Here is an 11,513-nt window from a genome sequence, read left to right on the forward strand (position 1 = left end):
GGCAAGCTTCAACATCTAAGGGGCAGTATGGCTGAGGACCTGGTATGCCAGTACCAGGGCTCTGAACCAGATGTGGGCTGTAAATCAATTGTCTTAAACATTCAAGGTGTTTCTCCAAGTCCTTTTTACATTTTGACATATTAGTCTGGATATAAATCAAATACTAAGCTCTTATCTATGATAGTATCATAGTAAAAACTGGATGGCCCCTATCTAAAAGAAGGCTATGTGTGCAGTATGCACCAATGGAAATTCTTGTTATACAAAAGTTGGAAAATTGAATTATGACCTTCAGGAAGGACAAGCTAATTCTATAAATTCTAAATCCTGTAAATTACAATGCTAAATGAATGCAACTAGCCTTGTGCTTCATGCACTCAGCACTTCACCATCCATATTTCTTCATAATATTGATCCAAGTAAGCAATTTAGAAATTGGATGGAGCAACAACCAGAGAACACATGGAGAACTTGAGTGTTGCAAGGAGCAGGATAAATCCAAACACAGAGAAGACCCAGGACACAAATGTTGCTTCAAAAAGTTTTCTTTACTCAAGACTCAAGAAGCGCCACAACACAAAATCATGCTTGGCACAGGAGTGGATACACAAAACATGGCAACTCAAGACTGAGCAACTAGGACGGTAAAGGGCAGGGCTTAAATATCAGACAACACGGGTGACAACAATAACTAATCAACACAGGTGTGAAACATTAGCTAAATGAGACAGGAACAAACAGGAAGTGAGGCCATCTGGTGGTTACCCAAGGAAGCAGTAGCTGGGAACCCTGACAGGAAGTTATCAGGGCTGCCTGTTGGTTATTTTGGGAAGCAGCAGCAGCAGCTGAGACCCTGACATCCCGGACCAGGGCACCCTATCTTTGACCTACAGTATGCTGCTGAAAGATTTTCAGTAAATATTCCTGGAAGAGAGAAATCATGTCTCAAACTGAAACTTACCCCAGTTTATTCTCTGAGTTTCACTGATTCAGGAAATGATTCAATTCCCACAAATCTTACGATATGTACTGGAGGCAGTTTCACTGCTCTTTTGTAATGGCAACAGCATTACTCACTTTCTACAACTTCTTAAACTAAAAAATAACATGGCAATTGCTGCAAATTTCAGCATCACAATAAGCAAAGCAAATATTCTATGGCCTCCTACAACATTTTTCACTCCTTTTTTCTTAATTTCTTCCCCCTTTTTCCCCACACAATTATTATAATCACCAGTTGTGCGTCAGGCTCATCTCCCAGTGCAACATCTCCTGCAGTCACACAGGGCCACAGGACATTGGAAAAGAAATCTTCTATGTGCATGCCAGCACCACTATTTTTCATGCTTCAAGTTCCACAGTACATGAAAAACAAACATGTAACAGAAGATGGGCATACTGACTGCCATCTGAGCAACTCAGGCATCTGAACATGTTCCAACAACCCCGTCAAATATCCTCAATCTACCACAGTGGAACAAAACCAACTTATTCTGCTAAGGCGGGCTTCTGACTACTGTCAACAAATAACATGGCAGAGATGTAGGGTTCACCCTGTACTTGGAACAAGGCCCTCAACTGACTGAGGCTCACTTGAAAAAATTAAACAGGAACACAGTCACAGTAAAGGTGCATATACAAAAAGAGTTCTTAAAAATGTCAGGGGCAGGTATGATATGACAATGCCCAACATTTGGGTAAGTAGTAAAAACGCACCCTGTAACACTGATAGTATAGAGATTGTAAAAACTAAAATAATTTACCCAGGACCTGTTCAGAATGTTGTGGTGTCACAACTAGAAATTACTTGAATTGTATTTACGCAGTAAACACATTCATGCAGAGGAGGCGAGACCTGAGCACAACAGGTGGGTGGCTGAAGTGGAGTCATGAACTGCACGTGAGTGAGACACCTCATCTAATTATGCACATTTTCTCCACTTTCAAGCAACTTAAAACATGAATCACATTAGCAGCAGCTGTTCCTGTTGCAACAATACTAGCTAGCTAGTATATAGTATAGTTTGGTTAGCTATGCAATGGCTATGAAGGTCCCCAGCTAACTACTCAGCTGTTCTAAAATTAAACATTATTGTACCAATTGCAGGAAGCGTAACATTAAACAAAATCGATTACATTACATTACATTACTGGCATGTAGCAGATGCTCTTATCCAGAGTGACTTATTTCAATTACAGTTTTTTTTACAATGTTATCCACTTATACAGCTGGATACTTACCGAGACAATTATGGGTTAAACACCTTGCCCAAGGGTTCAGCAGCAGTGCCCTCAAATCAAACCAGCAACCTTTCAGTTATGAGACCTGCTCCTTAACCACTATGCTACACTGCCGCCCATAGTCACAGTGAGCTGTGAAGAATAGAGACATGCTTTATTGTAAAAAATATCAAATTCACATCTGGCAGGTTTGCTTGCTTCTGATAGCCTAAGGAAACACTTCATGAACCAGTTGAGTTTTAAAAACAAAATTCCACATGCTTGCACCTGGAGCATAAATGCCTTAACAGCCACAAAATTTAGAATAATTTTGGCAAAAGGTGTTCTGCTACATTGTTCTAAATTAGATGTGCCTTTTCATCTAGGTTATATGCTGTATACATCAAATGGCAGTGCTCTTTGTCTACCTCCACTCAGGACACAACACAGGGCAGAATGTTTTCATGCAAATCAAACAGGATTTTCATGCTGTGGACTTATTGTATATGTCTATGTAAAAGCACCTAGGATGTATCTGCACAACTATATAGTACTATACTGCTAACAGACAGTCTTCAAATCCAGATGAGTAGAATCAGCTCTGATCTTGGTGTGACAGGTTTAACTTCTGGAACTTCATTCTTTCAGTGTTATTTGTCTGATCCTGTAAAGAGCAATTCTGCCACTTTTCCCAACATTAATGTGGGGCACAGTTGAAAGTGCAAGAACATGTCTGCCACTACAGGATGCTGAGGTCAGCAGTGAAATCCTGCTCTCTGACCATTGTTAAGATTTCCTTCCTTCATTCATCAGAACACTGAAAAAACACATTACTCTATGTTGTCCATCTACCTACCTATATTCATATAGTAACGCATAGTAAAGATCATAAAAGCAGCCTTTGATTCAACTAATCTCAGGGAAATGCTACAGTGAGGTTTGTTAGAGACACAAGACACTTGAAAACCAAATTTTGCATATCATCCCAGTGTTTACCTCATAAATTTGGTTACTGAGTATGATGGTGGGGACTGTAGAATAGTGTTTTGTTAAGCTGCAAAGTTGCAGTGATGTTTACCCCGGATCTGCATGTGTAGGGGTGAGTGTGTGTGTGTGTGTGTATGTGTGTGTGTGTGTGTGTGTGTGTGTGTGTGTGTGTGTGTGTGTGTGTGGGGGGGGGGGGGGGGGGGTTGCATTATTAACACAATAGTCTGTTGTGCTGTGCTGGCTGATGAACCACCCATGAAAAAGCAGAAGGTACATGTTACAAAAACAAATTTAGTATTAAACTGAAGCACAACTGAACTCAATCTGCTCTAGGAACACACATGTATTTAACTCATCTGCACACATTCAACACACACGCAGTGAGGATTATACAGTTAGAGGTTGATGGATTTAATCTTCTGTAGGTAGGATGCTAAGTGGATGTTCAGGAACCTTCCACAATTAACCAAATATTCAGCACCACACTCCACTGCTTTAAAATACAAGCAACACATATTCTTATGTACCGTAACAAATGTTGTGAACACAGTGAGAGATGAAGTCCTCTCCTTCACACTTCTCATTCAATTTTAAAACAAACCACAACATTCATTAGTGCAGTGTGTTACTAGGAAAGCTATAAGCAAGACAGACAAAATATGTTCTTAATGAACCTGAAATACCTACGAAGGGGCAAGTAATAGCTTGTCTGGCAACCTAAGGAAGGGAAAGCCGGCACAAATCATCTTACCTGTACCAATGTTAAGATGCCTAAATTAAGTCCTCTCTCAGATACATGCCCTGCACATCTCTCATTTCTACTAAAAAAAGGATGTATGGCCAATCAGCATCACTATTCGTTTACAGCATGTGGCCAGACTGAGAGAACCATGTAACAGTATTTGTGAAGCGTTTTTTTTTTAACTTTTTTCAAAACAAGCCCTTCAGGCAACAGCTTGTCTGGGGCATGTGCAAAACTGTGAATGTGGTGTGATCATACACTAGTCATCCTATCCACAGCAATCTTTGTCCTTCACGGATCAGTAGTACCCTTTCAACACAGCTAAGGTTGCTGTACAGATGCTTGCAACCATCTATAATTCGGAGCTGAGAATGAGAAACCATCCACATTCACACAGCAAAGCCAACCCATACTCAGGTGAAGACTGGCTTGCAGAATCAATTTTATTGTTAAGCGAGTTACATGCTATGATACTATAGGCTATGATCTGAGAACAAGGACTGTGACCTAAGAGGGCCATCTTCAGTCTACTCTAGAATGACAAATGTCCAAACACTACAATCTTCTACAGAAATAAAGGTCTTTACTTGAGCTCATGGAAAAGGGATGCATACGAGTAAATTTGAATTTTGATGTACTTTTGATTTTAGAGATAACGATGAAATTATTTGCTAGACTACACACATACAACCATGTAAATAGTGAACTCAATTTTATGCAGACATTTTCATATATTACATTCAACACACTTTTTCCTTAGAAAGTCAATAGCTATGGCTTATATATAAGCTGTATATATACAGACATTGTACAAGAGTGGCTCTTAGAAATAATACAAGACAACCACAAACAGAATTTAATACATTTTTTTAACATAACCCCAATGATAGTGGCATTGACTCATTTGTCACCTATATATATATATATATATATATATATATATATGACAGATAGATGCCATCAACCCACTGTGGCATCTGTTAACAAAGCATAACAGATGACAGGCTTGCCATTCTTTCATCTACAAAGGCAAAGAAATGAATACAGAGGAAAATATGAATAAATAAAACCTTATTGTCTTCCTGAAGCAAAGTCCTTGCAGCTGCTGTTAAGAGGGCACTGTGAAATAAAACATGTTTGTAATATGCTTACTTCATTTGCAAAGTCTGTCATGGAAAACAATTCTTAACATTTACACTCCTCATGCTGTAAGTTTTTTTTCATGTCACGCCCAACCAATGAATATTTTATGCCTCAGTTGTTAGCATCAGTGTAGAAAAAACAAATATAACCATGCCTACTCTACACCTAAAGGCCTGAATAGAGATCCTGCTCTCAAAACCCCTATTGCAACAGCATTTGTCTTCAAGTCACTGAAGAACAGTTCAGCAATTAAAAACAGAAACTGTAAAGAAATAACACTTTCCAAGGAGGAGAATCAAAAGCCAGTAATGAAACAAATTTTCAATGATCTGTGACAAAAACATTTCATATTCCTAATGAATGTTATAATTTTAAAGATAGAAACAGCTGTCCACTGACATAAGGCTAGCATTAATGAAATTTCCCCTACAGCCCCCCCCCCCCCCCCCCAAATACTCTCAGACAGTTTAAGATACAAGACATTATGGCCAAATTAACTAGCTAGTAGACACATGAGTATGGACCTTTGCAGCCAACACATTAAATATGGCTTGAAAAAAAAAAACTGTGCTACTGCACATCAGTCCACTGAAGACTGGAATGCAATGAAGCCGACTCATTACTTGCAAGATAAATCTACTCATTATTTCTTACATAGTATGTCAAAGGTTATGGAACTATGCATTGCAATCTAACCATTTTTGTGGAAAATGCATGCTCATATACTTGGTGGTATGTACTCAGATGTATGCTTAGAAGTACATGCCAGCAAGTCTGCAACTACATACAGTAGCATACAATTCACAATCTGGAACACAGCCTGTTTCTTGTACTACTTATGCATGTGCATATGGTTAAATGTCATTGTGGCTTACAGTCTGAGGAAAAACTCAGATGTTTGTACACATTACATTTACATTATATGCATTTAGCCAGATACTTCCAGCACAACAGAGCATGAGTGTATCCGTTCAAATGAAATAAACAACACTGTCAGACCAGGCTTACAACACTCAGACTAGTGAGTGTGAGCTTAGCATCATTCAAGCCCTACCATAAATTAACTTGTGCAACCTGACTACACAATGGGAGCCAAGTATACCCTGATATATCAGTCACTAGAACACAGAATCCATGATACATGGCAATACTACACATGGAAATTGGGCTGACACTGAAAGGTTCCACAGTGAATCCTTTAGGGCTCAGACTCTGAGAAGGCAATCACCTAGTCTGTTAAAGAGGAAACTTAAGTCTAACCCTCTTTGTGTTTTATCTATTTTTTTGCTCTCCTTTACACGCTTGTGGAATGGAAAGTCTGCCTAAATGTGACTCCCGGCCCTTGGCATACAGGTCATTAGATCATTAGTATTTTATTAGCAATGCATTATCCCCATACGGTAATTTAGCATTCACGTCATAAACACAAACATACTATGTTGTATGAATTTAAAACATAAAATACCTTACAATAATATAAAATGATAACGGGGACACGAGTTTACGCCCACAGGAAAAAACATACATATATATGTCTCTTATCATGTGTTGGTGAACCAGTTTGAAGCCTCAATTCCATAATTCCAACTGTCAATTTTGTCATTCCCTCGCTCAGCGTATCGTCCTTCCCAACATCGCTCCAACTCGTATACAGGCTCCCATTACCTTAAAAAAAGCCTTCCTATGTAGCTGTACGATGGAGCGCTTATCGGAGTTTTCATAGGTGTAACGTGCGCCAGATCCACTGCTTGAAGAATAGCATCATCTTCCCATCTAGCTGAACATTGACCTGATAGTAAACTAAAGCTGGGCAGCGCGGAGCAGTCTCCTTCAACAGCATACCAGTCTACCTGGGCACCTCTACAGCATCACCAATATCCTGCCTTCAATTTTCCTCCATGTTGTCAAACCAGAAAAAAAAGTTAAACATTCCACTGATAAATCCCACTTCCTAAATATTTTGAAAAATATAAAAGGATAAATAAAAAACCCTCTCCTTAAAATAACTCCAGCCAAGCCTTCTCAGTTAGCATTCGCTCGATAACTGTCAGACAACTGACAAAAACCAGTACTTACGGTTACGATTCCAGTAATCAGCACTGAGTGTGCAGTAGTCTATTGGCACAGTCTCCGATGTTACCCTTAAATCAAATCCCATAAAAATCAAAGTCTGACGTGTGACACACGAGGTTCACTGAAGTCTTCACACGTTTGCACATAGGTTAACCCAGACAGCAGCCTCGCCAGTTCGTCCAGTCTGGAGTGACAGCATATATTAAACACTACAGAAAGTAGACCCACTGTTACTGAGAAACGTACGGTATATTTTCAGGATTTCTTGAAAACCAATATGGGAGAGACGCCCCAGACAGACGGAAGCACTTTTTTCCCAACAGCCATAAAAGTAAGCAAAAAAAAAAAAAGGCGTTCCGAGAAGGGGAGTTGCATGCGTTAATTAAGATCATACTCAACGACTACTCATCCTGCGTTTTTCCAAGGAAAGGGCGTGACAGCAATGACAGCATTTTGCCAAGTCAAGCCAATTGTGAAAGCAATTCTGTTGAGGTTTTTTGTTGATAATGTACAAACTGAAACCACCCCAAACTGTGGCTTTTAAATTAAGTTGATTTGTAAATATTTGTAAAATGGGATACTTTTATACAGATTATTTTATTGTTAATTTGCTTTTTCTCTTGTGATATGGTTTACATGTGCAGAAATACAAGTCACACACACAAAGTTAAAATATGAAAAGTGTTGTTATTTTTATATTTTTTTTTAACAACAGCTCAGTTTCTTCCTAGTAATGCATAGTAATGCCATACACACCAAAACTAGTATTTCATGCAGCATTTTGAGATCAAAAATAATATTTGGTAATACAGTTATAACTGACACTGTACAGTGTGTGAATGTGGAAACCCACATGAGCGGTTTCAGAGCACAGCACAGTTGTATTAACATATTTTCATGGTGGTGGAAAAGGTAGAAGACTGCCACACCCTAGCTTATTCATGCACTGAAGAAGAGTCATATACCTGGCAGACATCACAAAAAGCATTTCAATACTTGTTGCACTTTCATATCTCATTTAAGACTAATGCACATGATGGATTTACAAAAATGTCTAATAGTTAATCAGTATTTATGCATATATTCAGTTTGAGTAAGAACCATCTGAGCTTTTTTGTGTTGGTCCTAAAGTAAATTCCTTTAGTGTCCATCTTTCTGACACAGCACACCCAGGGATTCCAACATTTGCCCTGTACTCCCTACAAAATCAAATTAGATTCTAGATGCCTTGGTGAGACTAGAGGGTCTTTCAAATCATACATTTTGTACTGCTCAGTCCTGGTACATTGTCATTATTCAGTTGATCATTCAAATGTATTTTGTTTAATGCCTCTACTCATGGATCATCCAACTTGGGAAGTTCAAATGTTCCTGCACTTTCTTCTTCTGTGAAAAAAACATTGTATGCAACCACACGTCTGCCTGATATGTTTGTCTGCTATGTATGCATTAGTCCAGCCCCCAACATCTGGGACTACTTTCCAATGCCCCATGAATGGAAAGTTCTGTGGAAGTTCACCGAGTTCACATTCAGACTAATTTCAGTTCACGGTGAAAACTGATTTGACTTTACATTGTATGCTTTCGACCATCAGATGAATAATCTTCTCAGGATATTCATGTCTGATATCCTAACATGCTATCTGCATGTACACCAGTATTACTGCAGCATTATTACACATGCATGCTTTGTAAAATATGGTGACATTCCTAACATAATGTAATCCATTCATTCACAAAGGAGTGCATCAGTTGTTCAAGGAGTGTGGCATAGTGGTAAGGAGCAGTGCTCATAACCAAAAGGTTGCTGGTTTGATTCCCTGCTAGGGAATACCCTGTACCCTTTGGCAAGGTACTTAACCCAAAATTGACTCAATAACTATCTAGCTATATAAATGGATACAACTGTAACTGATGTAACTTGCTCTGGATAAGAGCATTTGCTAAATGTAATGCAATACTGTGAAAAATAGTATTATTATTCATATTTATTTGGACAAATAAAACAAAGATTTTATGTTTTAGTTGAAATTTGCATTTGAAAAGACAAAAGACCTGTTTTAGGTTTTTTGAAAGCTTATTTAATGATTTTACCACTGCTAGCGTCATAGGAATGCAATTAGTCACATTTTATATTGTGTCATCTTAAAGTTCAAATGAATGCATCAGTATACCCCATCAAAGTGTGGGCAAAAAAGATTTTTTTCTGTATGAGTACTAATTTTTTAATTCCCCTTTATGTAACCTTGACTGCAACTGGCATTAGAGCCGCCTCAACATGTCAAACCGAGGGAGGAGGAATGCAATTCCGTTCACATGCAGTCACATATTTTTCCAGTGACGTCACCTGAGCAACTTGCAGATGAATGGTGAATCGCAGGGAGCAGTGAGGTGAAGAAACCTTGACTAGCCCACCACCCCGACCCTTGTAAACTCAATTGTCTGAAACATGTTTTTTTTTGAACTGCCGAGTAATATATCACACCACTACACAGTGAACAGACTGTTACGAGTGGGTAGACTGCCATTCACACACAAACACAGAGTGTTTTGGGTTTATTTATTTATTTATTTTATTTTATTTTGGCACCTGCTATATGGAGCTCCAGGTGATCAAATGGAGGTGGTGGAAAACTGGCGGGAAATGGCGGGTAATGGTGACAGCAACAGCCACCAGGAGTTGAGCGTTTGGTTGCCTCCACAGAGAAAGGATGATGCGAGACTGATCACCTCGTGGGTTCTGGCTGCAGCAAGCGAAGGAAATAGCTAATGGTGAAAAGTAGTTTGCATTTGCGCATATAGGTTTACAAGTCCACGGGAAGAGGGGCTTACATGGGTGTCACGCACGGGATATTTTAAGAAAAATACAAAAAGGAAAAAAAAAACTGAACGAACAAAATATGGGACGCTCCCCGAGACCGCAGAGCTGGCCGCTGAGGCAGGCGAGGACGGGCTGGCCCAACAAGCACCAAGGAGACCCAGGCAGCAGGTAGGTCCCGTCCTTTTCGAGGTCCGTCTGGTGCCATTTTATTTTTGTTCGTTTCCTTTTCCTCCACATTTGCACACGCCAGGTTACACTCGTACTTTTCACAACGCCATGTCGACAAAACGAGCCAGGGGAGGTAGCGAGTATGTAACACAGATGCAGCTCCACCGCAGTCAGGGTAGTTCATATATATTTTATTAACAATGCATCCCTTTGATAAGATTTCATTTTCCTTGAGGTCCATAATGCCCAAAAACAAACTGTGTACAATATACAAGAGAAACTACAAATTGGGCAAAACACCTTAAATTATACAGTTTCTTGAAAAAATTTCATAAGGAAAAAATAAATAACCTTTTTTTTTTCCTGTTTTACTTCTCTCACTCTCTCTGTGTCACCTCTATGGTACAGATATATAATATAGATTAGGTTTGACATCCCTTCAGTGCTCTACAAACACTTTTCACAAGTCCACATGTAGCAGCATATTAGCAAAAACATAAAAAGGAAAAAAAAAAACAAACTCTTGGAAAGTCATTTTGTTCTCAGCCCCTGTCCCATTTCCATGCAATTATTAAATATTTAAATAATTAACCCCCCCCCCCCCCCCCCTTCTGCTCCAAGCCAAGAGGAAGATTTCACTCTGCACATTATTTAATTCAAAGGCTAACCTCAAAGTGACAGTCCCAAATATTTCAAATAATTATATATAGATATATCTCTATATATCTATATATAGATATACATCTCAGTGGCATTAAATAACTATTTATTATTGACGGACTAAATTAGTCTTTGCCCCTGATTAAAAAACGGGTTGGAAACAAATACAGCTTGTTCTATAAATATGAGTATTCAGAACGGAAATTAGACTGGTCTGCAATCAGTGCAAGCTGTGCTACAGGTCTGTTGCCATGAGAAGTGGGAGTGGGTGCATGGAGGCGCTGCAGATTGGGTGGCACAGTTCTACAGAAGAGCGAGGCGTTATTGTGACCACCTATTCAATCTCTCATCATCAAGTTGAGAGGTGGTGCAACCAGTTCTTGGTTTCTTATCCTTTGCAGGTTCTAACGACTTAGGTTTAGATATTGCCTGGTGGCCTGCCAGTATTGCAAATCAACTAGCTGTTGGCACAAACTGCTCACCTTAACTGATTATAAACTTCCATGGAAACTGCCGAAAGTTCGAAACTGCTTAAAGTGTAAAACAATCTGAAGCCAAAACAAATTATGGAAGTACCAGTGACTGGATTTGTTAGATACTAAAATAAATACATATCTCTGAACCATTTCATTATACAATAATTTGAACTCAAATAACAGAAAAAATGAAACACATACAAAAAATTAAAGCTGCCTTGAC

Source organism: Megalops cyprinoides, chromosome 5 (genome assembly GCF_013368585.1).
Source record: "Megalops cyprinoides isolate fMegCyp1 chromosome 5, fMegCyp1.pri, whole genome shotgun sequence".
NCBI lineage: Eukaryota > Metazoa > Chordata > Actinopteri > Elopiformes > Megalopidae > Megalops > Megalops cyprinoides.